We start from the raw sequence: 20,099 nt of genomic DNA on the forward strand, positions 1-20,099 counted from the left end.
CTAAGTTCTAGGGGACTGATGACCTCAGATGTTAAGTCCCATGGTGCTCAGAGCCATATCCTGGACGACATCATCCCAGTGTCCAGACCGTTAGCTGGATAGTTACGTTATTTAAGGAAACAGGAAGCGTTCAGCCACATGTGAAACGTCAACCGCGACCTACAACAAATGATGATGCCCAAGTAGGTGTTGTAGCTGCTTTCGCGGCTAATCCGCACATCAGTAGCAGACAAATTACGGGAGAATCGGGAATCTCGGAAACGTCGTTGTTGAGAATGCTACATCAACAGCAATTGCATCTGTACAATATTTCTATGTACCAGGAATTGCATGGCGACGACTTTGAAAGTCTTGTACAGTTCTGCCACTGGGCACAAACGAAATTACCGGAACGATGACAGATTTTTTGTACACATTGTATTTAGCGACGAAGCGTCATTCTAGAACAGCGGTAACGTAACCCAACATAATATGCACTATTGGGCAATGGAAAATCACGATGGCGGCGACAAGTGGAACATCAGCGGCCTTGGCGGGTTAAAGTATGGTGCGGTATTATGGAAGGAAGGAAAATTGGCCTCATTTTATCGATGAAAATCTAAATGGTGCGATGTATGCTCATTTCCTACGTAATGTCCTACCGATGTTACTACAACATGTTTCACTGCATGACAGAATGGCGATGTATTTCCAACATGATGGATGTCTTTCACATAGCTCACATGTGGTTGAAGCAGTATTGTTGTTGTTGTTGTTGTTGTTGTTGTGGTCTTCAGTCCTGAGACTGGTGTGAAGCAGCTCTCCATGCTACTCTATCCTGTGCATGCTTCTTCATCTCCCAGTACCTACTGCAGCCTAAATCCTTCTGGATCTGCTTAGTGTATTCCTCTCTTGTTCTCCCTCTACCATTTTCACCCTACACGCTGCCTCAGAACATGTCCTACAAACCGATCACTTCTTCTAGTCAAGTTGTGCCACAAACTCCTCCCCAAATCTATACAATACCTCCTCTGCCTATCTAATCTTCAGCATTCTTCTGTAGCACCACATTTCGAAAGCTTCTATTCTCTTCTTATCTAAACTACACTCCTGGAAATGGAAAAAAGAACACATTGACACCGGTGTGTCAGACCCACCATACTTGCTCCGGACACTGCGAGAGGGCTGTACAAGCAATGATCACACGCACGGCACAGCGGACACACCAGGAACCGCGGTGTTGGCCGTCGAATGGCGCTAGCTGCGCAGCATTTGTGCACCGCCGCCGTCAGTGTTAGCCAGTTAGCCGTGGCATACGGAGCTCCATCGCAGTCTTTAACACTGGTAGCATGCCGCGACAGTGTGGACGTGAACCGTATGTGCAGTTGACGGACTTTGAGCGAGGGCGTATAGTGGGCATGCGGGAGGCCGGGTGGACATACCGCCGAATTGCTCATGACGTGGGGCGTGAGGTCTCCACAGTACATCGATGTTGTCGCCAGTGGTCGGCGGAAGGTGCACGTGCCCGTCGACCTGGGACCGGACCGCAGCGACGCACGGATGCACGCCAAGACCGTAGGATCCTACGCAGTGCCGTAGGGGACCGCACCGCCACTTCCCAGCAAATTAATGACACTGTTGCTCCTGGGGTATCGGCGAGGACCATTCGCAACCGTCTCCATGAAGCTGGGCTACGGTCCCGCACACCGTTAGGCCATCTTCCGCTCACGCCCCAACATCGTGCAGCCCACCTCCAGTGGTGTCGCGACAGGCGTGAATGGAGGGACGAATGGAGATGTGTCGTCTTCAGCGATGAGAGTCGCTTCTGCCTTGGTGCCAATGATAGTCGTATGCGTGTTTGGCGCCGTGCAGGTGAGCGCCACAATAAGGACTTCATACGGCCGAGGCACACAGGGCCTACACCCGGCATCATGGTGTGGGGAGCGATCTCCTACACTGGCCGTACACCTCTGGTGATCGTCGAGGGGACACTGAATAGTGCACGGTACATCCAAATCGTCATCGAACCCATCGTTCTACCATTCCTAGACCGGCAAGGGAACTTGCTGTTCCAACAGGACAATGCACGTCCGCATGTATCCCGTGCCACTCAACGTGCTCTAGAAGGTGTAAGTCAACAACCCTGGCCAGTAAGATCTCCGGATCTGTCCCCCATTAAGCATGTTTGGGACTGGATGAAGCGTCGTCTCATGCGGTCTGCACATCCAACACGAACGCTGGTCCAACTGAGGCGCCAGGTGGAAGTGGCATGGCAAGCCGTTCCACAGGACTACATCCAGCATCTCTACGATCGTCTCCATGGGAGAATAGCAGCCTGCATTGCTGCGAAAGGTGGATATACACTGTACTAGTGCCGACATTGTGCATGCTCTGTTGCCTGTGTCTATGTGCCTGTGGTTCTGTCAGTGTGATCATGTGATGTATCTGACCCCAGGAATGTGTCCATAAAGTTTCCCCTTCCTGGGACAATGAATTCACGGTGTTCTTATTTCAATTTCCAGGAGTGTATTTATCGTCCATGTTTCACTTCCATACATGGCTACACTACATACAAATACTTACAGAAACGACTTCCTGACACTTAAACCTATACTCGATGTTAACAAATTTCTCTTCTTCAGAAACGCTTTCCTTGCCATTGCCAGTCTACATTTTATATCCTCTCTACTTCGACCATCATCAGTTATTTTGCTCCCCAAATAGCAAAACTCCTTTACTACTTTAAGTGTCTCATTTTCTAATCTAATTCCCTCAGCATCACCCGATTTAATTCGACTACATTCCATTAGCCTCGTCTTGCTTTTGTTGATGTTCATCTTATACCATCCTTTCAAGACACTGTCCATTGCGTTCAAGTGCTCTTCAAAGTCCTTTGCTGTCTCTGACAGAATTACAATGTCATCGACGAACCTCAAAGTTTTTATTACTTCTCCATGGATTTTAATACCTACTCCGAACGTTTCTTTTGTTTCCTTTACTGCTTGCTCAATTTACAAATTGAATAACATTGGGGAGAGGCTACAACACTGTCTCACTCCCTTCCCAACCACTGCTTCCCTTTCATGTCACTCGACTCTTGTAACTGACATCTGGTTTCTGTACAAATTGTAAATAGCCTTTCGCTCCCTGTATTTTACTGCTGCCACCTTCAGAATTTGAAAGAGAGTATTCCAGTCAACATTGTCAAAAGCTTTCTCTAAGTCTACAAATGCTAGAAACGTAGGTTTGCCTTTGGTTACTCTTTCTTCTAAGGTAAGTCGTAGGGTCAGTATTGCCTCACGTGTTCCAACATTTCTATGGAATCCAAACTGATCTTCCCCGAGGTCGGCTTCTCCCAGTTTTTCCATTCGTCTGTAAACAATTCGCGTTAGTATTTTGCAGCCGTGACTTATTAAACTGATAGGTCGGTAATTTCACATCTGTCAACACCTGCTTTCTTTGGAATTGGAATTATTATATTCTTCTTGAAGTCTGAGGGAATTTCGCCTATCTCGTACATCTTGCTCACCAGATGGTAGAGTTTTGTCAGGACTGGCTCTCCCAAGGTTGTCAGTAGTTCTAATGCAATGTTGTCTACTCCGGGGGCCTTGTTCCAACTCAGGTCTTTCAGTGCCCTGTCAAACTCTTCACGCAGTATCATATCTCTCATTTCATCTCATTTCTTAGCCCCAATCTATATTCACCTACTAGGTTACCTTCTCTTACTTTTCCATCTGTCGAATCCCAGTCGCCCATGACTATTAAATTTTCATCTCTTTTCACTAGCTGAATAATTTATTTTATCTCATCATACATTTTATCAATTTCTTCATCAGCAGCAGAGTTAGTTGGCATATAAACTTGTACTACTGCAGTAGGCGTGGGCTTCGTGTCTATCTTGGCCACAATAATGCATTCACTATGCTGTTTGTAGTAGCTTACCCACACTCCTATTTTTTTATTCGTTGCTAAACCTACTCCTGCATTACCCCTATTTGATTTTGTATTTATAACCCTGTATTCACCTGACCAGAAGTCTTGTTCCTCCTGCCAACGAACGTCACTAATTCCCACTATATCTAACTTTAACCCAACCATTTCCCTTTTTAAATTTTCTAACCCACCTGCCCGATTAAGGGATCTGACATTCCACGCTCCAATGCGTAGAACACCAGTTTTCTTTCTCCTGATAACGACATCCTCTTGAGTAGTCCCCAAGCAGAGATTTGAATGTGGGACTATTTTACCTCCGGAATATCATACAGTAAAGCTGCATGCCCTCAAGAAAAATTATGGCTGTAGTTTCCCCTTGCTTTCAGCCGTTCACAGTACCACAACAGAAAGGCCGTTTTGGTTAGTGTTACAGGGCCAGACCAGTCAATCATCCAGACTGTTGCCCCTGCAACTATTGATAAGGCTGCTGCCCCTCTTCAGGAACCACACGTTTGTCTGGCCTCTGAACAGAGGCACATATGGTACGACTATCTGTATCGTTGAGGCATGCAAGCCTCCCCACCAATGGCAAGGTCCATGGTTCATGGATGGGGGAGGGGGAGCGGTATTGAATAGGATATTTCATGACAGGTGGATTGGTCGTCGAAGCACCATACCATGGCCCTCACGTTCACCGTATCTGACGTACCTGGATTTTTTCCTGTGGGGAAAGTTGAAGGATATTTGCTATAGTGATTCACCGACAATGCCTGACAACATGTGTCTGCGCATTTGCCAATGCATGTGCGAACGTTATGGAAGGTGAGCTACTTTCTGTTGAGAGGAATGTCGTTACACATATTGCCAAATGCATTAATATTGGTGGTCATTATTTTGAGCATTTATTGCATTAATGTGGTATTTACAGGTAATCACGCTGTAACAGCATGTGTTTCCAAAAATGATATGTTCACAAAGTTACATGTATCACATTGGAACAACTGAAATAAAATATTCAAACGTACCTACATTCTATATTTTAATTTAAAAACTCTACCTGTTACCAACTTTCATCTAAAATGGTGAGCCATATGTTTGTGACTATTACAGCGCCATATATTACAAAGTGAAATAGTGGTACAACTAAAACATTCGTACTTCTTTATGTACTATACGAAAATGTAATGAAAAATGGGGGTTCCTACTTTTTAAAAAAACGCAGTGGATATCTATTTGACCTATGGCAGCACCATCTAGTGGGCCAACCATAGCGTCATCTGGTTTCCCCCTTCAAGCTAGACAAGTTTCGTTCTTTGTAGTTTTTTCGTTTGACACTTATTTCGTGAGAGATTTGTCCCAGTCATGATGAATGGGCCACCCTGTATAGCTGGTGTGTGATTTTCACTACAGAGTTATGAAACCAAAATTCTCTGAGAAAACTGAGTTGTGTTATCAAGATACATATAGTTGCATATATAACATACAGACTGAGGATTCCTATGACAATATGAAATCGATAGTTGATAAATCTGATACTAGTGACTATCCATATACAACATTCTCAAGTAAACAAAATAGTTTTAAGGAAAATGAAAGATACATGTAATAAAAGAATAATCAAAGAATTTTACAATTTCAGAATAAAATTGCATGTTAATAAAGTAGGTGACAATATAGATGAAAAATCGAGAAGCCTAGAGAAATGTGTTGTTAAAAATAAAATAAGCTTAGAAGATTACAAAATTGTTTGTTTAACGATAGGGAGCAGCACAGAACTAAGAATTTATTAAGAAACATTAATTATGTAATTTATTCAGGTGAGGTAATTAAAAGGGCATTGAGCCCACATGATGATAAAATATTTATTTTGGAAAATAGAAAAGATACATTACTATATGAACATTACAAATTATTATCAATAGTTAATAAAAATATATTAATACATATTTTAGCCATATAAATTGAGACTCTACTCAAGAAGCTCAAGAATCTCAACAACACTAGCAATATTAATTTTTTTTTAGAAAAGATTAGTGAGCTACCAGTAAATGTTTTATACAGTATTACTGGTTGTGAATATTTGGCTACTAGACAAGGAGAGAAAATATGTTTGGAACTGAATAAGGAATTTAAAATTATTTTAGGAAACAGGCATTTGAAAATAATTAGTGGATGGGGTTTACAATTTTTTAAAGATTGTAATATTAAATTGAGGTTCAAGGGGATGAAGGAACTTTAAAGTAATGATAATGAATTTCATGGTCCACAGTTCAAGAAGCTCAACAACACTAACAATATTAATTTTTTTTTAGAAAAGATTAGTGAGCTACCAGTAAACGTTTTATACAGTATTACTGGTTGTGAATATTTGGCTACTAGACAAGGAGAGAAAATATGTTTGGAACTGAATAAGGAATTTAAAATTATTTTAGGAAACAGGCATTTGAAAATAATTAGTGGATGGGGTTTACAATTTTTTAAAGATTGTAATATTAAATTGAGGTGCAAGGGGATGAAGGAACTTTAAAGTAATGATAATGAATTTCATGGTCTACAGTTTCTGGTTTCAAAAATTTTATCAATATTTAAATTTTTTTCAAAACCTTTTAATTCGAAACAATCTCATGGGGTATTGGGATCCTCCATGATATGTGATACACTTCAGTGAATAAAATAGTTGTGTAATAATGTAGCACTATAATCAATTAAAATAAGTGTTTTTTAATTCGGTTTAATTTTAGGGAAACGTGAATAATCTTATTTTGCTGTTTTATTTACCTCCATTGTCCCTTTTTTTCAGACTACATTTTTTCTAAAGAAAGAGAACACAACTAAAAACGAAAAACAAAGTCATCTATCTTTTCCATTCATTTTTTACGAATTTTATAATAAATTTTTAAATGAGTGTGAATTACTGTAATTATGTGAATTTACTGTAATTATTTATCTCTGTTGTTTTTACATTTGCGCTTAATTTTATACGAATTTTATAACAAAATTGATATTGTTTACAGTTTTTTTATATTAAAGGAAGTGAGCCAGAAATAGGAGAAGTAAACTGTATGTTCATGCTAATTTATTAAAACGTAAACTCAGTGAAGATTGAGCTCACTTTTAAAAGTGAGCTCAGACTTTCCATAGAGCACACTTTTCTTCCAAGAATATCAGCCTGTTGTCTGTGTTTTCTCAGTTTCTTTAAAGTCGTCAAGTACCTTCGGTAGAAGAGTTTTAGTGCAAAGTATGCCATCTATGACAACATTGATGATGTCATCACTCAGTCATCAGATTTACCCACCTCTTCCCCTCCTCACCCCCTTCTGATACAGACCAATTTCCTTATGAATGAAATGATGGTAAATTCAGAAACTGAGGGACAATTAAAACAATATCTGGGGTTTTCCCCAACTCCTGTGATATCACTGTAGGGCTGTTGTCACAAAAATAAATTGGCAAGAAATGAAAAAAATCACGATGGTGCTTTGTTATTCTGGTGGAAGTATGTCACTTGAGCTACATACAGAACTCAAGATGGCCACTTGGTTTTCCCTTGATGTCAATGCGGAAATTGGGCTGTTGTCAAAAGTATAAAGTAGCGGAAAATTAAAAAATCCATAATGGCCCACTGTCATGCTGGTGGTAGTAGTTCACTTGTGTCAAGTGCAGACTTCACTTGTGTTACACATAAAACTCAAGATGGCCATAGTGTTTTCGCCCGATTTCACCCCTGAAATATGGCTGTTGTCATTAGTATAGAATCCCCTGTGATACTGGCTCAGCCTTTATGTTGTCAGATTCGAAGATGTTGGAACAAAGGGAAGTAATTAATCTCCCGAACTACTTAATACGTTCGCTACAAAGCACTCAGTCCTGTAGAGACCTGAAAAAAGTGCATTTGTAACAATCAAGCCACTTACAGAATTCCTGCATCTTCCCCTCTAACATTACCATTTAAACAATTATCACACAAAGTTTAAGTTTTGTGGATTATTTAAAATGGTCTGCAGATATGTCATGCAGCATCATGTTATTTAAGTTCAAAAATCGTAAGCCCAATTTTACTCTATGTTTAAATAACCAGCCTTCTGCCATCACAGTTTAAGCAAGTTGTGTTAAATGTGTATGGATGTCACTATCACGTTATGTAGTTGGAACGATGGAGTCTTTATTTAACACCACCCTACCCAGAGCCCCTCATCTGTGGGCATCTATGCCTCAAAGTTTACCACTGGCGCGCTGCAGTGGTCTCTTCCATACACATTCAGTCGGCGCAGCGTCACACTGGAGGGAACTGCATGACACATATTGCCAATTGGGTGCCTAACACGAAGTGGGGGATAGTATTTACCAGTTCCGCCACTAGTATTGTAACGTTGTCTAACGGTTTTGTGTTGAGTAGTTACTCTCTAGCCAGGCAGTCCATACAAGCAAAACAACAGAGACTTGAACTGTGGTTACTCGTAGTTTAGGTAATTGGTCTCAGTTAAAAAAGAATAGCTCATTGTAGTCATTGGGTCGAGCCGTGCATGTCTGCTTCCATGCCCGGCAGCTAACTCGATGAAAATAATAACCTGCAGCTGTGATCCCACAGTCAAATTGTCTATGCATTGGCTAGAATTTCGAATTAATAAAATAAACACAAATATAAAATAAAAGATAAATTAATAATTTAATAGAAAGGATTGTATTCTAACGTCTGTAACTGATGTAGACGACAGAGAATTACGTTTAATGATGTTTATTCAAGAAAGTACATGTCAAATAAATGGAAAGTGCTTCTACGAATTCCAGTTAAAATATACATAGAAAATAACATTACAAAATTAGTTAAGTTGTGTTGAGAGCTTTACAAGAAGGGTATCAGAATCCCTAAGCTAAACAGTCATCTGAGATAAGTAAAAACTAAAGCCATTTAATGATCATAATACACGAAATATACAACAGCTCAAAATAGTTCAAAGAGCAACATCATGATTTACAAATTAACACATCCAAGATAATGAGTAGAAATTATGTGATGCAATCAGAAAAACATAGAGTATCGTACCATCTGTTCACTGCCCAAGATAAATCACCCATCCAACTGAATATAGCACTGTACTACAGGCAGGTTTGCCTTCTTCAACAACTTGACATAAAGTCTTTCAAAAGTATTGTAGCGGCTGTTCACCACCTAGAATCTCTCACCCACTCTTCCTACTCACTCATAGCAGGTCTACTTTATTCAAGAACAAACATAAGATCGAAACGAAAAGTGCTCAGAATCGCTCCCTAGTGCGCACCCCTCCAAAGGTATCTCTTTCCACTTGACCATTTTCTGCACTATACTAATGTATCACAGCAACATTTCAATACAGAAATGTTATAAGCGTTAGCTCACACTCAGATCACACAAATAACTACAAATAAAGGTTTTTTCTTAAATAAATAAGCTAGTATTCTTGCTCAACTAAGCTAACAGTAAGTGAAAGCAAATTTTCGTTAAATATTGTTTAAACAGTTATTTATATCTGATTGATAGAAGCATCTTCCAGTTCTCTTTTGAAACGTAGTGTCAGCTAAACACGCCATTAGCCACTTTTTAAACTATAGTGATATTGTGTTAGCAACTGTAATCAACAGTTAAATAAATATCTGACTAAACTAGTTAAATATTCCTTAAATAAAAACGCAAGTACGAAAAAATACGAGGTGTTCGTACTGCATTCGTTTTCTGTGCTATTGTGAAGAATACGATGTTCTGAAAGTCCTTCATATCATGCAAAAGATATAAAAGAAGGATGACGTAATAAATAAAATAGATATACAGGGTGAGTGACTAATTATTACCACCAACAATAACTCCGAAAGTATGATAGGAGCTGAGAAGTTTGTGAGACAGAAGTTGCATGGGACAATGGGGGTCATAAAATGACGTTGGTTTTTTGTTGCTAGGTGGGGTCGCTTCAGAGATATGACGATCAACTTTTTTTTAATGGGATGCTATAATTTGGTGCTTATTTTCTGATAGCGGCTATCGAGACGAATCCAGTGATGTGTAACAGTAAAGTCTTCGAAGGTCAGCGAAGGTAAAAAAGATGGCATGAACGTCCATTTACAGACGGTATTCGAAGTGACGACCATTGGTGTCAATGCAGTGCTGCAATCTTCTTATCATGGACTGAGTGGTATTCCTTATCAAATCCGCACTTGTCGAAGCGTATGCTCTGACAATACTGTTTCGCGTATCTTCAGGTGTAGTTGGAACGTCTTTATAAACAATGTCTTTTACGAATTCCCACAATAAAAAATCCAGAGGCGTTAGGTGTGGCGAACGAGTCAGCCACGACACATCTCCTCCGCTTACAACCCAACGATTTGGGAATTGTCCCTGCAACTCCTTTCTAGCCATCAGTGAAAAATGAGCCAGACACCCATCGTGTTGATACCACATTCTGTTCCCTGGTCCTAAAGACATTTCTTCCCATAACAGATCTAATGTTTCTTGCAGGAATATGCTGTGCTGCCTACCATTAAGATTTGCTTTGATCAAATAGGGGCCTATAATTCTGTCCTCCAGAATCCCACACCACACATTCATCGATCACAGCGTTTTGTGTGCAACTTTCTGCAGCCAATATGGATTTTCAGTTGCCCAATAATGCATGTGATGAGAATTAATATTTCCGTGGTTTGTGAATTTAGCCTTGTCAGTAAATAAAATCAAATTAATAAATATGTCATCCCTCTGAATCTGAAGTAGAGCCCATCAGCAGAATTCAACGCGACGCATACAATCCGCAACAGTTAGTTCTTGACGGAGACTGATATGGTAAGGACGATGTTTATGGTATGTAGAACATAAACAACACAACTCTGACTCATATCAGACTCCCTTGTGATTTGACGCGAACTAACACAAGGATCTCGAGCCACAGTTCCAAAAATACCAATTTCCGTTTCCTCGTTAGTAATTTTTATTTGCCGGCTATGTTTCCAATGCGTTAAAGATCCTATTATTCTCCATTTATCATACACATATTAAAATGTACGACGTGTAGGGTGAGCACATTGAGGATATCTTTCAGCGTACAAGTCTCTAGCTCTCACTGAATTTCGTTGGCATTCTCCATAAATGAGAAGCATATCGACTTGTTCTTCAAAGGAATACACCATTCACATTCGCCGGATTCGACGATACTAGCCTTACGTTCCTATTATTGTTGTATTGCGAAATCTTCGAATGGTGTTTACATGTCAATGGCACATTTGATGAATACGCCGTATTCGCCGAATATTTATATTTGCACAGTATACGAGAGAATTTTCACAGCTTGGCTTCGGTAAGTGCCGAAGTGATAATGTATACCACTCAGTCCATAATAAGAAGATTACAGCACTGCACTAATACCAATGGTCATCACTTCAAACACCTTCTGTAAATGGACGTTTATGCCACCTTTTTTGGCCTTCGTTTACTTTCAAAGATCTTACTGTTACACATCATTGGATTGTATCAAGCTACAGCATCCCATTTAGAAAAAAAATTGACCTTCATACCTCTGACGCGACCCCACATAGCAACAAAAAACTAGTGTCATGCTGTGGCCTCCATTGTCCCATGCGACATTTGTTCCACAAATTTTTCAGCAACTATCATACTTTCGGAGTTATTCTAGGTGGCAATAGTTAGTGACTCACCCTGTATAGCTTTAAGTGATGATAGGTACAGTGCAATGCTATCATCTTGCCTGGTTAAATCGTATGAAGCATTTAAAAGACGTTAATTGAACGATTCATTGGGGAAATATTTAACACTGTAAAATGTTAACTTCTATATTTTTATAGGTATTGAAGATATTGTTGTGTCATTCGCTGTGGCCTCATTTATCTGAGCCTGCAGGTGCATTCAGTTTTGTTTAACTATTTGACTGTGAACTATTACAGATTTCCTAACAGTTGTAACTTAGCCTACTTTCAAAGACTCTCAAAAGCTGCCATTTCTGATGCATTCCCTGTAGTGCTAAGCTAGCGACCACTACCCAGCTCTCTCCCCCTGGGGTTCCCCCATTTCTGGCCACACTTCTCTTCTTCATACCTGTCTGGCCTGTATCGGTCGTTTAGCTACACCGACTGCAGTGCGCCCTAGGCCCTGGGGCCTCCAGCTACTGTTTAGGTGTACAAGCAAATTCAGCTCACCCTCTACCAACTCTAGGCACCTGATTAACTCGCCTACATACACGTTACGTTACCATTACAGTATACTGTTGGTGATAGCGCCACAGCCATAGCCTAGTGTGACCTAAGTTAAAATGGGATGGGAAATTTGAAATGTAAGTCTTGTGTTTTGCTTTGAACATACGCACAAGTGAACAAAAGAAACAACCAGTGAAAGAAAGAGACAAAGAACATAACACTTCATTGTTGCAAAAAATACAGTTATCCTTAACTCCGCAATGCAGTGGCTATTTGAACATTTGTGGAGTTAATTATGTAATTAAATGACTTCCAGTACAAACATACAAGAGGCAACCACAGACACTGAGCGGCAATAAGGTATCAATCTGCAGATAATGAAGTCTAAATTTTTACTGCAGCTACGATGAATACATGTGTGTTGATGACACTCAAGAAACTGTACATTTAAGACTGAACTTTGTTCGACTGTGCGAAGATACAATGAAACTGTTCTTTGCAGGTGGAAGGAGAACTTAGGCGTGTGACTGCACTTGATGGGGAAATTCAGACACAACTCACTGACTAGATAGAACAAGGCAGAAGTGACCGTTCTTGTCTAGTGTGGTGATATTTGAATTGTGTTATGTGGTGGTGGTGCCTTGTAACTCTGGGAGGCTTGCCTTATTGCTTCTTCCTGATTTGCGATTAGTGATGCTACTTGTGTATGCACCATCTCTGAGGTGGTCGATTATAGATTTGCCTCTGTCGATTATTGACAACACTACAGTCAGTATCACACATATGCTTCAGCCTGGGAAACTTGAAACCTTCAAAATGGCCCACACACTTGGAAAATTCACGTCAAAAACTAAATGATAGGTGACGACTTCTATAACAGTCCATAACCTGCATTGCTGCATTGCTCAAAACAAAACCACAGTTATGCCATAAACTCCTTGTTCTTACATGCAGTACTGTATCAAACACTGGGAATGCAACACACTTATACTTATTTAAAAGTCGAATCGTAACCCTAAAAAGCAAGGGAAATACATATGACGGAAAAGTACGGTATTTGTTACTAGAGTAGAACTTAATACGCTATTGTACATCATATTTCAAGACGAGTAAACTGAACTGCCATCAGCAACATCACCCATCGCCATGTCGTGGATGTAACATGTAGCCGAGAGGCCTTAGCACCAGCCAAGTAACAGAAAAATAACGCAGTCTCTAGCCTACCAACGCTGCAGAAACCGGTGCACCCATCAAGTGATTCACGTGCTACGGCGGTGATGTGCGGCCAGCTGTCGGCCGATATCATGCACACCGCTGTCCACCGCGTGTGGGGAGCTGACTGCAGTGTTATGAGTCGTGTTCCTAAGGATACAGGGTACTTACAAATGGTGGAAAAATCGAAATTTTGTTATGAAATTATTAAATTCTATAGTCTTTCCTGATTACATTGATATATACATTGCCGGCCGTTGTGGCCGAGCGGTTATAGGCGCTTCAGTCTGGAACCGCGCGTTCGATACTGTCGCAGGTTCGAATCCTGCCTCAGGCATGTATGTGTGTGATGTCCTTAGGTTAGTTAGGTTTAAGTAGTTCTAGGTTCTAGGGGACTGATGACCTCAGATGTGATAGTGCTCAGAGACATTTGAACCATTTGATCTATACATTATAGGGTTTCAACTGAAAAATGACCTACATACACCAAATTTAAAGTTACAGTCATGTATGCTGCCACGCTCCCTTTATTTCTGTTACAGAAACCAGTATTATTTCGAAAAGAAATGTGAACTTTCTGTTTCCGGCGATTATACGTATGATACATTGTATATGTTGGTAACAATGCAAGTTTCTAGTGTGTAAATTACTATCTTTGCTAGTATTTACTTTTGTTCTCTGGAACACTTTGTTCACGTGTTACTGAATGTTTGTTGCCCAAGTGCTACATGTATTTGTGGAAGTACATATCCTTTACTGTGCAATACATACGAACTATGCCATGTATCAAGAAGTTCAATGAAAGGAAATTCTGTGGTAATCAGTTCACAAACAAAGCAAGCCACACTGTTGAAGGTAACTTATGTATCAATTCTTCACATAACTAAATCCAACATGGCACGCCTCCCGATGATTCAAATTTTTGTGTTAACAATGACGCTATTTGTAGTGGATTTGTTGTTGCTGACATGGTCATCTTATCTTCTTTGATAAAGGAAGTTGTGAAACGTAAACAATGTGATGGTGTAGGCTGTCTGGAAATAACTGAATGCCGGCCGGTGTGGCTGTGCGGTTCTAGGCACTTCAGTCTGGAACCGCGTGACCGCTATGGTCGCAGGTTCGAATCCTGCCTCGGGCATGGGTGTGTGTGATGTCCTTATGTTAGTTAGGTTTAAGTAATTCTAAGTTCTAGGGGACTGATGACCACAGAAGTTAAGCCCCATAGTGCTCAGAGCCATTTGAGCCAATAACTGAATAACAAAGTAGCAGGAAGGGTTTAGCGTCAAAATTCGTTGTTCTGTGCAGATCCTGCAATAAATCTACATAGAAAATTACTTCGAACACTATGCACATAATTCATACAATGTGAATTTGAAGTTGGTGTATGCAATGCATACAACAGGAAACGTGTTGTGGTTTGATGGACCTTCTTCCTCCTACCAGTAGCTTCAGCAAGTACACAAAAATACTTTTAGGTGCCTTGACGATTGTGTCTAAAACATCTATGAAACGTGCAGTGGAAGAAACTGTAAATATTAGTGGAACCAGGGACATACCTGTTGCACTTGATGGGTCATGGCAACGTCGAGGACATCGTTCCTTGATTGGTGTTGTTAGTGCTACTTCTATGGAGAATGGAAAAGCTGTTGATGTTGAGTGCTTATCTAAGTACTGCCACATCTGCCAAGGTAACATTAAAGGACATATTGAACATCAGTGTTCTAAGAATTATGATGATTACAGTGGAGGTATGGAGTGTGATGGAGCTCTAAAAATATTTCGGAGGTCGGTGCCCATTTTAGATATGCGAAGTTCCTAGGTGATGGGGACTCTAAAGCTTTCAGTACAATTAATGAGTTCAATGTTTATGGTGATACCTTCGTAACAAAACTGGACTGTTGTGGACATGTGCAAAAGAGGGTGTCAGATTGAGGAAGCTACGAAGAGAAATGAAAAGAAAGTTGCTATCTGATGGAAAATCTCTGTCTGGCTGATGCAGATTGGCACAAACTGAAATAGACCTTTTTCAGAGTTATTATGGACTGGCCATTAGACGAATTGCACCTCTGAATGATGTTACAGCAATGAGAAAAGCTGTGTGGGCCACCTACTTTCATAAGTTGTCCACAGATGACCACCCTGTTCACGGAATTCACCCTAAAGGAGAAGATTCTTGGTGTGGTTACCAAAAAGCAAAAGAAAGTGGTCAAATATATCATCTTAAGCATTCTCTTCCCGAGCCTGTTATGAATGAAATAAAACCAATTTTTGGAGACCTGAGTGACCCTGTTTTCATGAGGGCACTCAGAATACAAAGGAAAGTTTGAACCATTACATATGGGAAAGATTACCCAAGATTGTTTTTGTAGGACTAAATAGATTAAAAGTTAGTGTACTAGATGTGGTGATATGTTTCAGTGATATAGTCATAGGAAGGTTACAAGTCCTGAGAAATTTAGGCATAATATGTGGTTCTAATATGGAAGAACAATTGCTTGTGTGTGACAGACAAGGGGTGCATGAAGGTGAAAGATTCACTCTTCATGTTACCAAAGAAGCAAGAAGGGCTAAAAGGAATGCCAAGAGGATGTTTGAAGATGAAGAACTGCTGCAGGATGAAGACTATACTTCAGGAATGGTCTGAGGCACAGTTTAATTGGACTCATATCTTCATTTACAACTTCCTGCAAGTTGTATTTTTCAGAATTCAGGCACAAATATTTCCTAAAGTTTATAAAGTATTACTCTATTTTTTTCTGTAACTTACGATACTCCATATGTATGTAGAATACCTAAGCTTTATGGCACAATGAACTCAATTACAGAAAAAATAACATTTTTATTAGGAAAAATTATAAAAATTAAAACGTAAGATGTGATAATTTTCATCCTTGTAATATACATAATAAGTGGAATTAAATATGTATAGTACCAAAGCCATCATGTCACGCATATCTTTTAAAAATTTGGTCTCCTTCAAATGTATAACATTGGATTAAATGGTACCTCAATTTGAGGAAGCATTTTGGAAGCAAAAATTACATCGGTTCCCTTGTAATTTTTAATAACCGTAATCAGGTTCAAAAATATTCAAAATACTTCTAATTTGTTTAGAAAGTGTGCCGTATTATCTGATCTCAAAAAAATCTGTAAAACATATACATTATAAACAGTGCCTGAAAGAAATAGGTGTTGATTTTTACATAATATTGAGCCAGAAAAGTATCTTGTATCCTTAACGAAAGTTTCTGTGTTAGATCTATTTCCCTACTATTGAACATGTACATCAAATGTACTCACTCAGTAAACAACAGATGACAACAATTACGTCACAGAACTTTTACATCTAAGGATTCATGCTTCACTGTGTGGTTTACAGTGAGTACTTAACGTCAGACATCTCCATAGCATTTCTAAATGGATACAGGCGACATACACACAGCAAGTCTTTGAACTTTCGTTTCAGTTTCATGCTGAAATCAATGAATACTTCATGTAGATAAATAAAATTTGTATCTGAAGAACCCCTCACCTCAAATTGTGTTTTACATTGTATGTGTAACACCATGTGCCACCACAGGATTTCTAAATGAGGACAGCTGACATAAATGCAGCAAATCATTGAATGTACGAAGAAACTGGCCAATTTTGTTCGGAAGTCAATGAGATTAGCACCTAAAGAACTGAATTTCGCGATATCCCACATGCATCTTCGTTTGATGGACTCTAATATCTAGAAGGAATGCCACTTGATTTTTAATTTTTGGGTCATAAACAAGGAATTTTACTTTGAAAGTAGTTTCCAGCAGTTAACTGACACTTTAAAAGTGTTGCAAATGGTTGTATACATGGCGAAGTAGCAGTTTTAATTTGGACTGTGAATGTCCTACAACGCAATATAAATGATCGCCACATACATCAAATATTTATAACTGATTTCTAGATCATTTCTGATGAATTATAATCGTGCTTGTACAGGAAAATCAGCTATATAGTTCATACAGTGATGCACAGTAGCTTCCCAAGTAGCTGTAGTAACAAATTAAAACCCATGGTTTCATAGCCAACTGTACAACAATGACAACACACTCTTCTGATGATGAAAGCAATATTTTTTAACTAACGTTTCTTATCGCTGTAGCTGTACCTTGGTGTGATGGAAATATTAATATGGGTGTAGATGAAATTTTAAGCTCAGCTTTTTTTCCTATAAATAGAATGAGACCTATACTCCAGACTAGCACTGAATTTTTAAATGATTCCTCTCTGAAACTGTAATTTATGTTATGCATTAGATATCTAACATTTCTAGCAGATTTCTAACCATCACTCACTCCTAGTTGTCAGGCTTACTAGCCACAAATAATATATTAGTTGTAGGACAATGTATGTTTGTGGACATTTTGTTAGTGTGGGTTGCCTACATCAGAGGTAAGTATGCACCCAGTGGCAAACCTATTGTTCTCTTTTGATTGATAGGTAGTGACACCCTGCGGATAATCCAACCTTTTGATTGACAGGTCCTTAACCTACCGTTCTCCGACCCCTCTGCCTACCCCTCCTCCTCCCAAACCCTCAGGAAATCTCCAAACTACCAACCTACCCCCCCTCCCCCCTGCCAATTCCCCCTCACTGAAACAGGTGTACTTTCAGGTCTGGAGTTATTCGAATAACCCAATCTCACTCTTACCAATTCGACTGACTATTTTAGTTGATCAATTAATTAGCCCCTCCCCCTGTGACAAAATCCCCAACCCTAGCCTCCTCTTTCTCCCTCCTTGACCTGGGAAATGCCTACTCTGTGCTGGGGAGCAAGGATCTTATGACAGGAAATTCAAGAGTATTAAATTGTTTATTTATAAAAAATTCAGAGTGCATGGGTTGGGTTTCTCTTACTCGTCATTCTCTGCTGTTTCAGAAAATGCCGGTCTTGTAAGAAGTAATTGCATCGATCGCTTTTTTTTATTTCAGTCGCACAAAGAATACCGCCATGAAACACCCTCACACGTAATTACGCTGTTAAAAATCGTTCAATCGTGGAGTATTCACCGTCCACTGGACCGCACAGAACGCCACCCAAGCAGTCCGCTGGCCACGCCACATCTGCGAGAGCCTGAGAAGCGGCTGCCGCACGGAAGTGTCCGCTTGGACCCCGTGACTGACAGACCGAATGTCGCACTAATCCTTGAACAAAAGCATCCAAAAAATACCTGCTGAAACATGCGCTCTTTCTCTGTTTCTCCAAGTGTCCAGCCGGACCCGCACGTACCGTCTGTCGCAGTCGGGCCAAAGCGCAATCAAGGCAGTATTTATATAGCAAACGCCTGAGAAATGGCGATACACGCGAGATTTCCGTCCTTACAAGGCAAATGCCTGTTTGAGAGTCGATTCCGCCATAGGCTCTAAGCTGCCGTTTGTGCTGGAGAGAAAGTAAATGGTAAATGGCTCTGGCTGGGCGGTGTGGCCGTGCGGTTCTAGGCGCTTCCGTCAGGAACCGCGTGACCGCTGCTGTCGCAGGTTCGAAACCTGCCTCGGGCATGGATGTGTGTGATGTCCTTAGGTTAGTTAGGTTTAAGTACACTCCTGGAAATGGAAAAAAGAACACAATGACACCGGTGTGTCAGACCCACCATACTTGCTCCGGACACTGCGAGAGGGCTGTACAAGCAATGATCACACGCACGGCACAGCGGACACACCAGGAACCGCGGTGTTGGCCGTCGAATGGCGCTAGCTGTGCAGCATTTGTGCACTGCCGCCGTCAGTGTCAGCCAGTTTGCTGTGGCATACGGAGCTCCATCGCAGTCTTTAACACTGGTAGCATGCCGCGACAGCGTGGACGTGAACCGTATGTGCAGTTGACGGACTTTGAGCGAGGGCGTATTGTGGGCATGCGGGAGGCCGGGTGGACGTACCGCCGAATTGCTCAACACGTGGGGCGTGAGGTCTCCACAGTACATCGATGTTGTCGCCAGTGGTCGGCGGAAGGTGCACGTGCCCGTTGACCTGGGACCGGACCGCAGCGACGCACGGATGCACGCCAAGACCGTAGGATCCTACGCAGTGCCGTAGGGGACCGCACTTCCGCTTCCCAGCAAATTAGGGACACTGTTGCTCCTGGGGTATCGGCGAGGACCATTCGCAACCGTCTCCATGAAGCTGGGCTACGGTCCCGCACACCGTTAGGCAGTCTTCCGCTCACGCCCCTACATCGTGCGCCCGCCTCCAGTGGTGTCGCAACAGGAGTGAATGGAGGGACGAATGGAGACGTGTCGTCTTCAGCGATGAGAGTCGCTTCTGCCTTGGTGCCAATGATGGTCGTATGCGTGTTTGGCGCCGTGCAGGTGAGCGCCACAATGGACTGCATACGACGGAGGCACACAGGGCCAACACCCGGCATCATGGTGTGGGGAGCGATCTCCTACACTGGCCGTACACCTCTGGCGATCGTCGAGTGGACACTGAATAGTGCACGGTACATCGAAACCGTCATCGAACCTATCGTTCTACCATTCCTAGACCGGCAAGGGAACTTGCTGTTCCAACAGGACAATGCACGTCCGCATGTATCCCGTGCCACCCAACGTGCTCTAGAAGGTGTAAGTCAACGACCCTGGCCAGCAATATCTCCGGATCTGTCTCCCATTGAGCATGTTTGGGACTGGATGAAGCGTCGTCTCACGCGGTCTGCACGTCCAGCACGAACGCTGGTCCAACTGAGGCGCCAGGTGGAAATGGCATGGCAACTCGTTCCACAGGACTACATCCAGCATCTCTACGATCGTCTCCATGGGAGAATAGCA

Source organism: Schistocerca gregaria, chromosome X (assembly GCF_023897955.1).
Source record: "Schistocerca gregaria isolate iqSchGreg1 chromosome X, iqSchGreg1.2, whole genome shotgun sequence".
Taxonomy (NCBI): domain Eukaryota; kingdom Metazoa; phylum Arthropoda; class Insecta; order Orthoptera; family Acrididae; genus Schistocerca; species Schistocerca gregaria.